Source organism: Euprymna scolopes, chromosome 4 (assembly GCF_053919585.1).
Source record: "Euprymna scolopes isolate OS-2025 chromosome 4, ASM5391958v1, whole genome shotgun sequence".
Classification (NCBI taxonomy): domain Eukaryota; kingdom Metazoa; phylum Mollusca; class Cephalopoda; order Sepiida; family Sepiolidae; genus Euprymna; species Euprymna scolopes.
The window spans coordinates 12266788-12286993 of record NC_136485.1 but is presented as its reverse complement, the minus strand read 5'-3'; the positions used below and the strand labels follow the sequence as shown (position 1 = coordinate 12286993).

Here is a 20206-nt window from a genome sequence, read left to right as displayed (position 1 = left end):
GCAGTTTTAAGCGAATATGAAAATGTACAAACGAATGTTACGGTAAACATTTATTGTGTTTAAGTTGTCTGCATGGCTGTAATTTCAAATGCGATTTAATATGAACATTTTCGTGAATAGAAAGCATTTTTTTTCTTTTAGATGTACGTTTGCCATTGCATTTTGTTATCAGGGATTCGATGCCGATAATTAAGTAGATATTTAATAAAAAGGAAAAAAAAGAAATTTAATAAAGAAGAAAAACAAGCAGGTTATAAAAATTGAAAACAAGTATTTAGACGAAAGGTAGGCCTCGAAATAAATAAGAATTTTAAAGAGGAGACAATAGTAAAATTTACGTAGACGTGTATTTATGTAAAGTTTTTGGAAAGTGACAATCCCCAGAAAGTTAGATTTTTTTGTTCATGGTTTTTGCAATAAACGTTACTTGCCAGGTTTCAGAACGATATTTGGTGAACCATTCAGAAAAATAATGAACTCTGCGATATTGTGTGCTAAGTTAGGTCAGGTTGCAAATACAGGACTCGAGTCCCTACTGATGTTCGACACAATAAATTAAACATGCATGCGTATGCGAGACATAAACTCTCGAGATAAATATGACAAGAGGGTCAGGACGAGTGCAATTTGATTAATTAAAAAAAAAGTAAAGTATCCTTCAATACGTAACAAGAATAATTATGTAACAAGCTAATTTACAGTTTCTTTTTAGAGATGTATGGATGTGAGATTAACATGATTTGGGGTTTTGGACTCTGATGTAAGGGAAAAGAAAAATCGCAATAAAAATAACCGTCATTGTTAGTGATTTAGAATGGGCAGTAGGAGTTTATTTAGTAAAGCGTGATGTTCCCGAATCCCTGTCTCGAGTTCTAAGAATCCAAGCTAGGAAATAAAAGTGAATCAGGAGGAAAAATGTATCTTGCATAATTATATGCCAACAACTATTGATAAGTAGATAAATGAGCGTGATGTATGTCTTACAAGAAGTAAAATAGTGTAGAAAATTAGACAATAATCTAATTAATAATAACGGCCACGGGGGAAAAAGAATACATCGGACGAGGAATCGTCGATTGATGAACACGTCAAATAAAAGCACTACAGTTACGGCATAAACAGCTGTTATCATAGAAGAGTGTAACCTACTCCCCAAAAGAAATATGTCAGAAAGATCGGATATAGATTCTGGTTGAAATATAATTATAAAGTCAGTAGGAAAAGGACTGACCAAAAGCGACGGATTTTCAGGACATCAATATCATTTTGAAGCCCGTCCCTTCGGACGACAATATCGAAAACTTGGCTAAAAACATTAATTTCTTTGCTCTCAACTCGACACTTTTTACAGAGTAGTGCCGCTTTTTTCGCCAATATTTTTAAAAGACATAGCCTTATTTCGATTGTCTAGCCTTAATTAAAACCTACGTAAATTCCGGTGTGCGATTGCCAAACCGCCTGTTCTATGGTGAAATTACACAAGGAAAGCGTCCACAACATTAACCAAGGAAACGCTTATAGGATAACATCAAATATAATCTTAAAGCTCTTGGTACTGACGTGTTCACTAAGGAGAATTGCTTCGAATGATCGTAAAAAGTGACGCTCCTTAGTCTATCATGGCTGTGATAGTTTTGAGAAGAAAAATATGAGCATGCAAAAATGAAGCGTGATATCCGGAAGAAAAATCTGTCAGATATATCAGGTCTGTCGGAGGATTTCATGCAGAACCACACCTGTTATTTATGCGGTAAAATGATTTTATCAGGAGCTAGCCACAAGCATTCACACGGAGATCAATCTTTCTTTGATGGGGAAAACATTTCAGGGCACAGATGTTCTGTTTGCTCTGTGACCTGTAAACCGAGTGGATGCCTGAAGCGTTATATGAGCGTCCACAGTAGAGCAGCACCAGTTGGCATCCCTCAATGTCAGCTTAAGTGTGATCTTAACTATGCAACGAACTGTGTAAGAGCAGGAATGATCTGAAGAGCCACCTTCGTTCCCACAGAAAATAGGAATTGATGCATCTTGATCACATCTCTACATGTGTATATGAATGTGTGTATAAGTGTATATATGTGTATATAATTAAAAAAAGAAGATATGTAAAAAATACATGAAAATGAATGAGTAATCAACAATAAAGCATGGAATGATGGTCTTCTTCTGCCAAGCAACAATGACAATCACCATGTATGTATCTATGTAGGTATGCATTATATATATATATATATATATATATATATATATATATATATATATATATATATATATATATGCTTATAATTTTCGAGAGAGGCGACGGAATTTCGCGGCATCGATACCGTTTTGAAACCCGACCCTTCGGAGAACATACATCGAACAATGGACTAAAAACATTCACTTCTTTACACTCAACTGGTCACTCTTCTACAGGAAAAGGTGTCTTTTTCGATGATATTTTCGAATATCATCCGTCTTTACGATTTACTAGCCTTAATTTTAGCCTTCGCCAACTCCGGTTTTGCGATGAACGCAATTGCAATGACGTCATGTTTTTTTTTTACTTTCTTTTCCTCCTTCGCGGTACGGGTTCAAGCCTGGCTGATTACTGCCATTTGTGTTTGCTCAACACACACCTCCTAACACTCGAGCAACATGTTTCACCATTACATCTTTCGTATTTCCACGAAGATGATTTCAGAGTTAAAAAAAAACAACTTATTTTCCTTGTTTTCACTAGTATGGATTTCTCTTGTTATACATTAATATGAAATGCCCATAGTTGTAAAAAATAATAGCATTTTTTATAGTTCAGTAATAATAAAAAAGAAAACATGTATAGTAAGAAAGAAATGAAGCCGTATGGGGTTTATTATGTTTTATTCATTTCCAGTATCTACGTTTTAATATATTGTAAATGTGCTTCGGAAGATATACGTGGCTGCTTTCATATGTACAAATATCTAAAATGTAGTTATGCTTATTCGGAAATACAAGACTATAAAAATCTAAATCTAAACTCAGTTATTCAAGTTTGTAAATATAATAAAAAGATAATTACATTTCGAATATTCTCCTGTAAATATGTTTAAATAAAAATGAACAAGAATTAATGGAAAAATATTAAGAATCATATTAGTCAAAATTTCAAACACAATATTATTTACAAAAATTGCTCTAATGAAATATAGCACAATTGTTACTAATTGAAACTTTATAAATTCTAGAGTTTATGTCAGATTAAATACTTTCTAGTAATCAGTAAACAGACTTCGCAATCATGAAAAATTTAGTACGATCATTAATGGTATAATATTGTTTGCCATTCCCATAAATCTCTTTACGAACAATCCCCACACATTTACAATACCATTCATGTAAGAAAAACAGGGTGGGCTATTGAAAGATTGTGATTAAAACTTATGTATGCGTATTGTGCATTGGTGCAATTCCCTGTTTGTAATATATAGTTCTCGCTACATAATCGTCTATCGCCATTCCTAAGTACTCCTAATCGGATGCATTCATTCGCCTCTAAAAATTTAACACACTATAGTACAAGTAGATAACGTAACATCCGATATCATTATCCCTACTTCAATAGCTCTGGTAGTAAGAACGTGCTAGATGGCATTTAGTATCATTTTATTAAAATTGAGCGCTATCTGGATCATTTTTTTCTCATCTGAAAACGAAACCTCATCCTATTCATAGTCCAATTTTTAATACTGTATAGCGAAATGGCGGTCGATTTTTACACCTTTTACAAAATTTTTGTTTCTGTCTCCTCCTCTTTTTAAACCTATTGTGTTCAAGATCATCAAACATTTCTCGTTAAAACTACATCGTTGTTTTCGAGCGTGCATTGTTTGCTGGATATTAATCAGTTCAATGTCGAATTCGAAAAGATTTATTTTACCTAATGCTTGACTAATACTTTATGGACGATCAGCCTGAGGTTTGGCTGCTGAAAACCGTGTGCACCGTCTTAAAATCTTTTGTATTTTGTCCGCTATTGCATAAATTGTTTACTTTGGTAACCCTAATTCCAAAATCTTCGCACACTCCTTTTTCATTAACTTCTTGTTTTATCTACTTTTAAAACTGTGTTCTACAGTATTTAGGGCTATAATATAATCCGGAAACGATTGTAAACGTGTTTTTTTTCCAACAAAAACGACCTCATTTTAGTTAAGTAAGTGATTGCGTATCTTAAATGGATCAATATTTCATTTACATATTCGTATTAATGACTTCAGTATACATTCTCTTAATAAAAAAAATTATTTGCATAAGGATCATTTTTTGGTTTATGCAAAAAATATTTAATAGCGTAGTGTTTAGAGTGTTTCTAAAGTTAAGTCCAGCACTGTATATATTTCCGTTTTTTCTTAAATATTTCCGTAATTTTATATATAGTAATCAATCAACTTATAGGAGTGCATGTAATATTTAAGTAATCTGACGTTATGTCAATACATTTCCATTCTTTTTATAAGTTGATGATGTGTTAGCGTTATTTTGAATTTACAATTTCTGTGATTTGTCTCCATATAATAAGCCTCCTGATGAAATCTAAACATAAATTTTCGTGTCAGAAACACATGCTAAATATAATGACACCAATAAAAGTAACAATTTCAAATAATCGACACGCATATTTTATATAATGCTTACAATAATGTTACAATTTCAAATAATCGACACGGATATTTTATATAATGCTAACAATACTGTTACAATTTCAAATCATCGACACGCATATTTTTTATAATGCTTACAATAATGTTACAATTTCAAATAATCGACACGGATATTTTATATAATGCTTACAATAATGTTACAATTTCAAATCATCGACACGCATATTTTTTATAATGCTTACAATAATGTTACAATTTCAAATAATCGACCCGCATATTTTATATAATGCTTACAAAAATGTTACAATTTCAAATAATCGACACGCATATTTTATAATAATGCTTATACAAAGGTTACAATTTCGAATAATATACACGCATATTTTATATAATGCTTATACAAATGTTACGATTTCAAATAATCGACACGCATATTTTACATATTTTGCTTACAAAAATTTTACAAGTTGAAATAATCGACACGCATATTTTATATAATGCCTACTAAAATTTTACAATTTATAATAATCGACACGCATATTTTATGTAATTCTAGCAAAAAATTTACAATTTATAATAATCGACACGCATATTTTATATAATGCTTATACAAAATGTTACATTTTTATAACCATTATATAAAATATGCGTGGAAATTATTTGAAATTGTATACTTTTTGGTAGTATTATATAAAATATGCGTGTCGATTATTTGAAATTGTAAATTTTTTATAAGCATTATATAAAATATGAGTGTCGATTATTTGAAATTGTAACATTTTTGTAAGGATTATACGAAATATGCTTGTCGATTATTTGAAATTGTAAAATTTTTATAAGCATTATACAAAATATGCGTGTCGATTATTTGAAATTGTTCAATTTCTGTAAGAATTATACAAAATATGCGTGTCGATTATTTGAAATTGTAAAATTTTTGTAAGCATTATACAAAATATGCGTGTCGATTATTTGAAATTGTAACATTTTTGTAAGCATTATATAAAATATGCGTGTCGATTGTTTGAAATTGTAAAATTTTTGTAAGCATTATACGAAATATGCGTGTCGATTATTTGACATTGTAAAATTTTATTAAGGATTACACAAAATATGCGTGTCGATTATTTGAAATTGTAAATTTTTTATAAGCATTATACAAAATATGCGTGTCGATTATTTGAAATTGTAAAATTTTAGTAAGGATTACACAAAATATGCGTGTCGATTAGTAAAATTGTAAATTTTTTGTAAGGATTATACGAAATATGCGTGTCGATTATTTGAAATTGTAAAATTTTTTTGTAAGCATTATATAAAATATGCGTGTCGATTATTTGAAATTGTTCAATTTTTGTAAGAATTATACAAAATATGCGTGTCGAATATTTGAAATTGTAAAATTTTTGTAAGCATTATATAAAATATGCGTGTCGATTATTTGAAATTGTAAAATTTTTGTAAGCATTATATAAAATATGAGTGTCGATTATTTGAAATTGTAACATTTTTTAAGCACTATATAAAATATGCGTGTCGATTATTTGAAATTGTAAAATTTTTGTAAGCATTATATAAAATATGCGTGTCGATTATTTGAAATTGTAAAATTTTTGTAAGCATTATATAAAATATGCATGTCGATTATTTGAAATTGTAAAATTTTTGTAAGTATTATATAAAATATGCGTGTCGATTATTTGAAATTGTAAAATTTTTGTAAGTATTATATAAAATATGCGTGTCGATTATTTGAAATTGTAACATTTTTGTAAGAATTATATAAAATATGCGTGTCGATTATTTGAAATTGTAACATTTTTGTTAGCATTATATAAAATATGCGTGTCGATTATTTGAAATTGTAAAATTTTTGTAAGTATTATATAAAATATGCGTGTCGATTATTTGAAATTGTAACATTTTTGTAAGAATTATATAAAATATGCGTGTCGATTATTTGAAATTGTAACATTTTTGTTAGCATTATATAAAATATGCGTGTCGATTATTTGAAATTGTACAAATGTTGTAAGGATTTTACAAAATATGCGTGTCGATTATTTGAAATTGTAACATTTTTGTAAGGATTATACAAAATATGCGTGTCGATTATTTGAAATTGTAAAATTTTTGTAAGTATTATATTAAATATGCGTGTCGATTATTTATAGAAATGTTACAATTTCAAATAATCGACACGTATATATATAAAATGCTGCTATTTCCAAAATCTTATATATTACATAGTTCAAAAATTAAGAAATGAATACCATTAGTTTAAAAAACGAACAGGATATGTTTGGATTAGTAGCTTTCTATGATGAATGTTTATTATTCTTTCAACATTTCATTCGATAAGTCTCCCCAATGTCATTAAAGTTGCGAGTAGAAGTCGCTATACTGAATAGCGAATGAGCGAATCTTTCATTTATTCCCATCTTAGAACTTACTTTAATTATTAACAGATGGCAGAGAAGATGTTTTTAATAAATTATAAATGTAATTTAAAACCCGACTCTATTGCATGAAGTTGTCGTAAGGACTACAACTTCTCGCTTATTATTTGGAACCACGAATCAGAGATTTGACAAAATAGGCCCCTTGTAGTTTCTGAACGTATAGTAGGACAATTTTTTACATTCTTACAAAATGATCTGCTTGTTAGGAACGCCAAAATTGTTAAGGTACAGATTGAATATCTAAGTAAAATAAATAAATAAAAAATTAAATAAACCCTCAGAAAGTTTAAAATCTTATGAAACAATAATAATATATTACCACTTCGAACTGTATGACAGTCAAGGTGATTCCCATTGTAATTGAAAAGCTTGCGAACATAACAAAATCTACCAGAAATTGATTAATCAGATTGAAAAAAAAAACAATTTCTTTTACAATTTTTAAAAAGGCTTGTCCGTTGGGAACGGTGATATTTTAAATATATATGAATGTCTATAGTCAAAAGAATTGACCGGATGTTTAAGAAAAAATCCAACAAAAAGTATTCAACAAAAAGCATTAAAAGGCTACAATAATAATAATGGTGATAATAATCTGATAAAAGGTGCGTACCAGACTGGATGAAAAAAGGTAGAACCACACTGCTACAGAAGGAAACGGAGAAAGAAAGCGTCCCTAGCAACTATAGGCCAATCACGTGCTTACCAACTACGTGGAAGATACTGACAGCACAACTGAGGGAACAAAACTACCATTCCCTGATTAACCCTAAGACTAATCCCCGAGGAGCAGAAAGGATGTCAAAAAGAAAAAAAGAGGAACACATGGCCTGTCATATATAGATCAAAAGATCCTAAAGGAAGCAAGGAGGAGAAAAAATTTAGTCATGGCATGGATCGACTACAAAAAAAGCGTACGACCGGATCCCCCAAGCATGGATAATAGATAACATAAAATGTATATAATACCAAGCACGATTACCAGCGTAATAGAAAATGCAATGAAAACATGGATACTTGAATTGACAGCTGATTGACAACACATAACAGAAATTTACATACAGAATCTAGAGATAACCTGCCACACGGGAAGCACATATAGGGTAAATTAGGATCTTCTCTAGAGATATCCCTGCTACACGGGAATCCATCAAGAGGCATCTTACAAGGAGACTCACCATCACCACTATCAGCCATGATACCCTTGAACAATATTCTGAGAAAGTGGCAAGCCGGATACAAGTTCTCAAATACAGAGGAAAAAATGAATCACCTGATGTACATGGACGATCTGAAACTTTTTGCAAGGACCGAAATGGTGCTAGAGACACTAATTAATACTACAAGGATCTTCAGCCAAGATATCCAAATGTAATTGTGAATGGAAAAGTGCGCACTACTAGTTATAAGAAAGGGAAAACCGGAAACGACAGAACGCATGGAACCACTCAACCAAACAGAAATGAGGGTACAAGTGGAACAAGACGACTATAAATATTTGTGAATTCTAGAAGCGGACACCATCGGAGGAACATAAATGAAAGCGAAAATTGGAAAGGAATACCTCAAGAGAACAAGAACACTCCTGGAAACGAAATCATATAGTAAAAACCTAATAAAAGGCATGGGCAGTATCACTGGTAAGATATTCTGGACCGTTTATAGGGTGGGCAAAAGAAGAACTGAGAAAACTCGACCAGAAAACCAGGAAATTCATGACCACGCATAATGCACTACACCAAAAGGACGATATTGACAAACTCTACATTAAAAGGAAATATGGCGGGAGAGGACTGACTATATAGAAGACTGTGTTAAGGACTCGAAAAAAAATAACTAGAAAAATACATAATGCAAACCATTGAAAGGATAATTATGGCCCCAAGAGACACTGAAAAAAAAACCCCAAAAACAGAAAACAAAGAGACAAATGGCAAAAGGAGAAAAGAGAAGTGGGAAGTGAAACAACTCCACGGAAGATTCCTAAGAATGACAAAAGATGAGAATAACGAAAATACCTGGACATGGATGCGAAAACGGCATATAAACAGAGAAACTGAATCTTGAAAAACTGCAGCACAAGATAACTCGATAAGAACCAACCACATCAAAGCAATGATCGATAAAACACAAGAAAATAGAAAATGAATACTCTGTGGACAAAGAGACGAAATGATACACCATATAGTAAGGGAATTCAGCAAACTTGCCCAAAAGTGCATGACCAAGTGGGGAGGATGATACACTGGGTATTGTGCAAACGACTGAATTTTGAGCGTACAGACAAATGGTACAAGCATAAACCCGCAACAGAACTCGAAAACGAGAACCACAAAATCCTATGGGGCATGGACATACAGACGGACAACCCCATCCAAGCAAGAAGAACAGGTGTCGTTATAATTGGCAACAAAAAAAAATCCTGTCAAATCGTAGACTTTGCAGTCTCAGGTGACCACATGGTGAGTATGAAAGAAAAAGAGAAACGAAACAAATACAAAGAGCTAGCCAGAGAGTTAAAGGGATTTGGATGATGAAGAAAATCAAAATAGTACCGTTAATAGTAGGAACACTAGGAACAATTCAGAAAATCTTCGAAAAAAGAATGTCAGAAATGGGAATCAGAGGAATAACTGCAAAAGTACAACGACTAACGATAATGAGAACGACTGAAATATTACCCCTTGAATGCGGAGAATAAACAAGACAATATAGCGAATAAGAGTTACAGGGAATGAAGAACACCGAGACTGCATATCTACAAGTGCTAACCCCCCCCAACATGCATTCCCCCATTGTTTCATCACCGTTCGGCCCAATAAAAAGTGATAACAAAGGACCGATAAGGGTCAATAATGACTGAAAGACCGAGGAGCGAGCGCCAACGAGACCTCGGCTGGACAAGCGCAAAGAGAACTGAGACCTTGGGGAGGCTGAGTACCACTCAAATTCCAGTATAAACCAATGTCCACTACCAGTGAGAAATCAATGGTAAGTGGCTGTTACGATGATGCACATTTATTTGCAAATGCTATAGAAGGAGGTGGAGAGAGCTGGACGTCTGGGGAGACTTGTTGTCACTCAGCTTCCAGAGAACACCACAGGTTTCCAATCCGATCATTTGTTGACTTGTGTGAAAGCTCCATGTGAGCCAATAATCATCTTATGAATTCAGAAACGCAATATTATATTTCTGTACTTTGATTTAACGCATTTTTATGTATGTTATTTTCATGATGTCGTATGTGTTTAACTTTATAAAAGGTAGTCCTTCGAAGTGAGAGTTATTTCTTTACATCGATGCACTTCATACATTTTACTTAAAACTGATCCGTTTTTTGGACATACAGCTGTGTGTAACAATGGACTTCTCCCATAGTTTTGTTTGCGTTCACCTGATTTTACGAAAATATTTCAGGAAAAGATGGTTCTTTAACTTTAGGATGAACATTGATCGACGATCGCAATTAATTTTTTAGCCTGTTTCAAATTGGCTTTTTTCGTGTTCAATGATTTTTTATGTGTTTTTATCATAATGATAGCTGTTTCTATTAGCTTTTCTGAAATATTAATTTTTATACAATCAAATATGTTTGTTGGCCGTATTGATTGATTGAAATGATTAAAATAAGAATTTATTACAAAAATGTTTACAGAAATCCGAATTTTCCAGTAGTTCATTAATGCAGAAGAATTAAATCGATTTCAATTTAGCAATGATACGGTCTATGTGTTGATATTAACTTTTAAGCTAAAATGTTTTTATTTAATTACTCTTAAATTTGTTAATATTTTAGACAAGTTTCAACGATATTATGACCGAAAAATCTAATCAAATTCCCAACCTTCTAACTATAAAATAGATGTAAGTGACCTGCATTCCTTTTTTCTTTTACGTTATTTTCTACATTTACTCGCGTAATTTGGATATTTTCCAAAAAATACAAATATGTTAATTGAAGTAAGACTGTGTAGTACCAGCAATTTATTGCAACTAGATGTTCACTATTTTTGTTTAAATTAAGATTTGGTCTTCTTGATGAATAAAATATAATTGTAAGTATCTAGAACGCTGATGGACGCTTGGTAAATAGAGTCCGTATACTAAGTTTGGACACTGTAGCCCATCGTTAAATTTGGAAAGAGAATGCTAAAATATATTTAATTAAACGTTGATAAAGAACAGATTAAAACTTTTCTGTAATGCATTAATTGTTAATAAGATATCGATTTATTTTTTATATGAATGTAATACGATCTATTATCTGCTTTAAGAATAAAATATAGCATCATGGCAAATAGAGCCGACTGAGAGAAATTCCTTATTGTCAGACTACTACATATAATGGCTTACATAGTTTTGTTTCTAAATTCGTAGTCGCATTCATCCGTTATAACAACACATTTTATTTATTCCTAGGTGCACGAGAATCCAAATTACGTCCAACATTAGCAATGTAGCAAAATTATAACTTTCTAACTAAATCTCCTACCACAAAATCCATCGTATCCCTCAACTTCTTAGTAATCTTTGAAGGTTTGACCGGAATACAGTTCGTATTTGTGTTTACTTGCATACGTTCGACATTAGTTTTCGCATTTTCCATTAAAAAATTAGTGATCGCTCCTAAACTCTACATTTCTGCGGCTTTCATTGATTGTCCGTTTGTGTTCCTTGAAATACTCGATTACCAGTTTCTGCTATGCATAGAATGGTAAACAACGAAACAATATAACGCCAGTGGCCACAGAAACATTACTTTATTCCATCAATGCTGAATTCCGAGTCGAATCCATCCAGACAGTTTAGTAATTTGAAGCTGAAAGCATTCGCACACATGTACATATATTATCATGAAATATTTATTTATGTAATTTACTGAATTTTATGCAAGAACACAAAGTTTTGAATAATTTACACCATTAACCATTTAAGAAAATACGTAGAGATATAATAGTAGAAATTGATATTACAGCTTCGGATAATAAAAATAATTATTCCTAATTCTGGAAAAATGTACATTGTATCAACCATTATACAGAAAAACTGCAGAAACCTTACGTACATTCCTCAAGCATTTTTCCCTTCATACTTTCTTCTAGAATATACATAAATAAAAATCTGCTTTTGTTTATTTTTGAACGGTTTCTATTTCGGCATGAGATTACTAATACAAATCCTTTTAGCAAAACGTACACTGTTCTTTACGTTATTACTTTCAGTTGCACTTACGCATAATCGTATATGTTCTGTAAGATTTTTAAAATAAATACTAATGCATACAAGTGAGAAGATTGCATGACCACAGTGCAAAGAACGATTTGTAAAAAAAACATGTTGAAATAATACATGAAAAATAAAAAATAACAATTCATTTCCTTATATTTTTATTTTGTTTAAAACATTTCTGGCGCAACAACCATAAACCTTTTTATTATACTTTTGGCACAAGCACATCACAGCGTTAGAAATCTATTTATGAAATTATTTATATTTATTAGAGAAATCGATTACACTGTTTTCAGTTTATTTGTTTTATTTCAATAGCATGTTTTACGAATTTCTATTTGTTTCATAAATCTGTTCATACAATTTTATTGTTTTAGGGAATGATGCTCTTAGTTTGGCTAAACTAAAACAAAGTTCCTAACTGTGTTTTCTCTGTCAGACTTCATATTTTGTTTTTGTTAATTTGTGGTAAAAAGTGTGTGTGGGACGACAGGAAAATGGTGTTCAGTATGGGTTTTATCGGTTGTGCATTTTTAATATTGTTTGTTTTTTCAGAAAATGTGCATACTTTTTTCATTATAGGTTGACTCTATTATTTTTTCTTAATATTTTTTCTGATAGGTGGTAAAACTCTTTAATATGGTTAGAATTTTCTAGGCTTTTTATAATAATGAACCTATAAGATAACTTGAATTTAACAATGTTTTGATATAAAAGTTCCTCATCTGAAAATTTACCGAGGTAGGTACTTTTCTTTAAAAACAACTAGTGCTCACACAAAAGAAGAAAGAAATCGTATGCATTAAAGCTATGCCAAGAATTGTTTGCTTTTGACTGAAGGTTTTTTTTCTTTTCACACTTGCTCACTCTTCCTAAAAAACAGTTTTATTTGCAAACACTTAAACAAAAGAAAAAAAAGCTGTCTACAATGATAAAAAATTACCCAGTAAAGAACATACCGCTTACTTGCAAGCACTTTAGCAAATATAAAAAAAGAAAAATCTCTTGGGGGCGCACCTAAACAAATATATATTTTTATCCGTGGCTGAATTTCCTAAGAATGGGGGGGGGCGTAACAAAAATATTACGTGTGGTATAGATTTAAATAACTACATTAGATTTTCTCAATGTAATTGCAACTGTTTTTTCTTGGCGGTTCTCAGATATGTACAAAATTAAAAGCTAAGCTCACAGTATATGATAGTGCACAACCAGTATTTAAAAAAATGGAATGCCTCTGTCGCTGCTCTAGAGCAAATAAACGAAAAAATAAATAGACCTGCACAAGCAGGTATTCTGTAATGAACAACTCTAAGAGAATGCGAAGCCTTTACGCTCCAGGTAAAAGAATCCAATCAAATACAAATATGCGGAGATTTCTGAACATGATTATATGATACCATGCCGGATCACCGTTATGCTCTCTCAAGGTTTGTAGATATTTTCGACGGATTAAATGGTGGAAAATCGTATCCAAACTTTACCTCTCTGAAGCATATTTTCAGATAGACATGGATGTCGAATTTTAAGATGTTTCTGCATAAACACGTATAGAGGGTTGTACCAATTATCTGCACCATGGACTGTCCCAGCACTCTATTACAAGGTGACAAAACCCTAAAGGAAGAAGTATCGTAATGCCGTAGAATGTGTAGGAGTACTTGTAGTGCGCAGCGCGAACTCCTACCACTAATGGACAGTAACACCTAATCTTTATTTTATATTTGTAAACTTTTTGCTTTATATGTATTACTTAGACCTGGTTTTCATAACCACCGGCTGTGCTAACCAACCAATGAAAACCTTCGAAATTTAGTATAAAAATTGTCGAATTTTGAATTCAATCAGTTGGCCGCTAAATACGTTACGGACCGCATTTGATTCTTTTCTGCCATCATGGTTACTGCCAATTACAGTTAAGATCTGATCTGAACTACGCTGCCATCTTTGTTCAACATAATGCCACACCACTTAACAGGTTATACGCCCAACCATCGTCTTTTCTTTGATGGATCGGAATCTAAATTCGAATTGTGGCAGGTATAATTTCTGAGATATCTAAATATTTGAAAAATACACAAAGTGATACAATCTCGAACAGAGAATCTAAGCGATCCCGAATTTCTCGAAAATAACGCGACTGTTTTTGAAGACCTGATTCAATGCTTAGACGATAGAAGTCTGTCTCTGATTATAAGAAATGCATTGGATGACGGACAGAAAGCATTGAACATATTAAGATATCATTATTAATCAAAAGAGAAATCGAAAATGGTATCACTATATACAGAACTTACGTCTCTGAAACATAACGAGGATGAAACTATTACCGACTTCGTTATAAGGGCAGAGACAACCGCCAATGCCTTAAAAATCTCAGGTGAAATAATAAGCGATAGCTTGTTGATATCTATGACCCTCAAGGGACTTCCAGCCGATTTAAACCATTTGCACCTGTTATAACGCAAAACGACAAACCCATAAATTTCCGTGAATTTTAAGTGGCATTGCACAGTTACGTAGAGACTAATCGTATACCCTGGGTAATAATAACTCCAGCAATATTATGAAGTTCAAAAATGTTTCTCGAAAACAGACAGCACCAAATTACGCACCGCACCGCAACGTGTTCTCCAAAAGTAATTTTTCCCAAGAAAAAGAATAAAAGTATCTGCTATAATTGTGGACGACTCAACCACAAAAGTTTTCAATGTCGATATAAACGCTCAAAAATGGATTCCGTAAAAAAACGTTGAGAACTTTGAGGAAGAACATACATTTCTATTCACATGTAACTTTGGCAATACCACAAACGGTAAAAATCTCCTTGTAGACTGTGTTGCTACAAAACATGTTATCAACAAGAATCTGATTTTATAAATTTTGATTCAACTTTAATCAACAAAGTCATTTTTTCGAACTTCCTCGCGGTAGTCAAATAAATGATATAGTCTTGAAAAGAGGCGATACTAAAATATTCTTAAAAATAATAAAGGCGAAATCTGTAACTGTATTCTAAAAATGCTCTGTTCATACATACATATACGCAATACACATTTTCCGTGCATGCTGCAATTAAATAAGGCGCGAATATAAAGTTTGGCTAAAAGAATTCAAAATTTATATACCCTAATGGAACTGTATTTGACATTAAAGAGAAGGGCCGACTATATTATTTAAAAAGTATGCGTCCCCCAAAAACTGCCTGTCACGACTTAGAAACCTGGCATAAAATTCTAGGACACTGCAATACAGCTGATATTAAAAAAAATTACCAAATATAGTCCAGGGCATGAAAATAATACGTTCAGACCATATCCCAAATTGTGATGTGTGTGCACAGGGGGAAATGACAAAATATATAAGCCGCATGCCAAACAAAAAGCTACGAAAATGTACTCACTTCTGCATTGTGACTCAGCAGGTCCGATCAGCCCGGTGGGCAGAAATAATTTAAGGTACGTTTTGAACTTTATTGAATTTTTCCGGTTTAAATATGGTTTATTTTCTAAAAAAACACAAATCCGACACTATCCTCGCCAATAAGAAATATTTAGCTAATATTGCCCCGTACGGCACAGTAAAATGTTTCGCTCAGACAATGGGACTGAATTTACTAGTAAAGACTTTGAACTTCTATTAAATAACCTCCGTATTAAACACGAGAAATCGGCGCCGTCTACCCCTACCAAAATGGTGTCGCTGTAAGGGCATGACGAACCCTTTTTGAGATGACAAGATACCTAATTATCGAATCGAAATTATTGCATAATTTATAGTCATACGCTTTAATGGCAGCAGCATATGTCAGAAATAGGTCGTTCAATACAAGATTAGGAAAAACATCGTATGAACCGTTTTGCGGTGTAAAACATAAAATGAACAGAATGCATCTATTTGGTTCTGATTGTTTTGCATTTATAGAAAACACCAGTAAACTACATACTAAAAGCGAAAAAGGTATTTTCGTAGGTTATGATAAAAACAGCCCAGCATATATAATCTACTTTCCAACACAAAATGTCATAAAATGGTTAGATGTTTAAAAGTTAATGATACATTACATTAAGAAAATGGCGATCCAATGGGTGAAAAACGTGGAATTTTACATAGCATCTTAATTGATCACAATTAAAATATAAATAACGACAACAATTACAATAGAACTTCTGACGAAAATATTAACCAGAAACGTCGATACCCAATATGGGATCGAAAAAGGCCAGACTCCTTACAAATTGAAAATATGCAAGATCACGCAGTGGATTACTGTTACTTACGAACAGCGCACTGGAAAGTTATAATGAAACGATTAATTCAAAAAATCATCAAGAATGAGAAACAAACTCTGATATCCGAATTGAAAGCTTAATCTAAAAATAACACATACGAAATAGTGGCAAAAAAAACACAGCTTCTAGCAGCAACACTTTTCAAGCAAGATTTATTGCAAAAGGTTTTTCACAAATTTCTGAAGTGGAATATTTTGCAACGTTTTCACCAACGACATAATTCATGGCAATTAGAATGTCATTACAACTTGCCGAACAATACAATTTAAAAATACATCAATTTGATGTAAAAAATGCTTATTTTAATGCTCGGATTGACTGTGGAATCCATATTTACCCTCCGCAGGGATTTAAAATGAAAAATTAAAATTGTGGAAATTGAATAAATCGTTATATAGACTAAAACAAAGTGCACACAATTGGAATTTAACACCCCATAATTATTTAATAGAACATGAATTCAAGCAATGTCCGGTAGACGCGTGCATGTGTAGCTGAGAGGGTAACATCGTTTTAAGAAGAGAGAGATATATTCTTAGATGAGTTTATACACAATCTTATTAATACGGATGAATGGAACACAAGTCTTATAATACACATCCATAATACCTTTCTACTGAATAACATAACATGAACACGCAGATACAAAATTATTAAGTTGTTCGCTTATTCCATTCGGCCGGTCAATGGCTTTGCATCAAGGGATTCAAAATCTCTAGATGATTTCTTTTTTCTCTCCTTCGCTTCCCAGGTTCGATGTCAGCTCTTTCTGTCCGACGCTGTCCCTGCCTGACTTTTCTCTCTCTCCTACTAACTCTGACTCTCTGACTTACTTATTTAAAACTCTCTATATTGAGAATTCATGACGTCATTGCATGACCAAACACACCTTACTTATCCTAGCATGCATTGCTTCTCATATGTATACAACCCTATTTCTCTAATCTAATTTTCAAACCTACTTTACGTATATGTTTAACATTTCTTTTGTTGTGATCTGGATTCCTTATTTTAATTTCATTTCATTAACAGAAACAAAATTGCATTATCACATTCCTTTTTCAATAGACGTATATCTAACTAATGTATGTGAACTAAACAATCGTTTGTTCTATATTCCATTTTCAATATCATTCTGTATTATTTATTTTAACATGCTTGGAATTCTCAATTCCAGTCGTAGCTTCGCAAGTTCGAACCCTCGACTATCCTATCACATATTTACTTACGTACAAGAAGAGGCGACTTGTTCTAGTCACATATTTAGGTCTGTAATATTATCTGTCATAGAAGAAGTGGCTTGTTCACTTTCTCTGTTTAAAATTTCTAACACTCTTGGTTTCATTTAGCATGGGAGTTTTTTTTCTTTGTTCAAAAGTTGCAAGGTATTTTCTATTGTGTCATACATTTCGGTCTCCATGTTTCTTCTATCAGAGTTTTGCCTGTTTTCCACAGCTTGAGTTTGTATGTGGGAGATTCCAGGGACACAAGTCTGTACCATAATTTGTATTTTCTTTATCAATAAATTCTAGGGTTGATAGCGAACTTCTTTTGAGAATATGTTTCCCTTGGTAAACATTTTTGTTTTCATGTATGATATTAACTGGACAGAGCCCAAAACTCGTTCATCAGCTTGCGATATCTTCGCTCTTTTGGGTTGTGTCTTTAATAAGATTTCATTAATAGTGTATTACTATTGTTGTTCATTCATTGTTTCGCCGTATAGGTCTGTGCTGGTTAATTATGTTTTCCTGTGTTTTATCTGTAGTTTTAGGTACCAAAACGCACTTATATTTTGTTTCTGAAATTAGAAGCGAAGCCAAAATTCGCAAGTTATTATCCGAACCCCACCCCTACTCACTGCCAAGCGAGCAATGTCGTTCAAGAACCCATATATTCGTCTGGGTTCCATGTGTCGTATTATGTGTAGGTAGCGTATTTATAGTGTTGTGTTTGTACACCAGGATTAGAATTGTTTAGACTTTTATTCTTTCACAGGAATAGTGTGGCCGCTCACCAAGATAGGCATCCAGGTGCATATCAAAGATGCGTTTATGGCAGAGACAGATATATACTAACGTGAAATGAAAAAAATATTGGCATTTTATTTTTATTTTGTATTTATTTTTATTTTTGCAGATCTTCTGAAGAATAAATAAAAACACATGGAGAGTTGATCATTTCTTTCCGAAAACTTTCAAGCAGAAAAATCTGTCTAAGGTTTGATTTTCTATTTCGCTTGTTATTTGTTTTCTCGCATCTTCTTTGTGAGCTTTCTTTTGGGCTTTCCTTACAAATTCCTTTCAAGTAGTACAGTAAGTCCCATGATTGTCTTGCTATGGCATTTTAGTTTTTTTTCTTACTTACCTAGTTTATATATTGCACTTGCATATTTATGACCTGTTGTTTTTTTATTGTAATAAAATTTTAGTTAATAATAGTATCTAAAAAAATAGAAATCCTGGGCCCATTTCTCATACAAACTGGCAAGGCAAAATATCCATGCGCGGTTCATTCAACATAAACAATAAATAACTATCTACATAACATGGTAAACACATTATACTATTTGTTAAGAAAAGAAAATTTGGTTAATTTAATAATATTTTTTTTATTCTATGGTTTCATAAGTTTTATATAATAAATAGTATTGTTTCAACATATTGTTTTATTTGAAAGAGAAATATATCGGAATTCTGATGCATTGTATGATATGTTTATAATCTTAAACCAGCTGTACCGGCAATGCATTGCTGTCGCTCATTTTGTGTAAATGGAACTACCCTACCAAAAGAAAACAAAACACATTCTTTTTTAACGAAAGGATTATTGTGGCAAACTGTCTTTTTTATCATTACAGAAAATTTCTATATTAATACACAAAATAGTCCATGTATTTATTTCTTTGCGGACTCCTATCCGCATCTCCTATAGTTGTTGTTTCACCACAATATGTAAATAGGTAAGTAAAGTCAAAAGGAAATTTAGGTAGGTGAATTATTTTTGATTTTATCGTAACTAGTCTCAAGGGAAAACGATTGGACAAAGACACACGCAAGAATGTTATATTATGGGTCTCTGAAAATTGGATCCTTTTGTGTCATGTGTAGTTGAATCTATTAAATAAAAAGGCACATCTTGAATTGTTGGGTTTTATATTTTATCTGTCTATTAATGTACGTGTAAATGCGTGTATCAGTTAGTTGATTGTCTGGTGTGTATATTTTTACATTTGTGCAACAGTTCTTATAGGAAACGATTGATGTGGACGTATCAAAACAGTTGTTGAAAAACATTACTTTTTAACAGATGTAAATAACACAACACATAATTGAATTATTTACGAACATTTATTTTCATGATCCGGCAGGCATCTTTAGAGATTACACGTTATTACATCTTGGCTGTCTTAAATGACACCGCCTCTGCGCTATGGGGGGATCAACCCGCCTTTTTGAAACGCCCTTTCTCTCTGATGGGCAGCTAACGACTCCTAGAATCTCCCCTAAACTATATTACCCGACGTGTCTCATTATGTATCATTACCTGTCTCTAACTAACAGCTGATGTAACCACAGTTTATTTATTTTTATG

The 20206-nt window shown here is 32.4% G+C and overlaps 1 protein-coding gene across 1 annotated transcript in view; it reads left to right on the top strand.

The window, feature by feature from the left end:
* LOC145266278 (uncharacterized) overlaps positions 1-20206 on the top strand; it is a 949382-nt gene that overhangs the window by 540566 nt on the left and 388610 nt on the right. The window contains exon 4 of the mRNA XM_080121826.1: positions 18752-18832. The gene's annotated coding sequence lies outside the window, so the exon portion shown is untranslated. The remainder of the gene's footprint in view (positions 1-18751; positions 18833-20206) is intronic.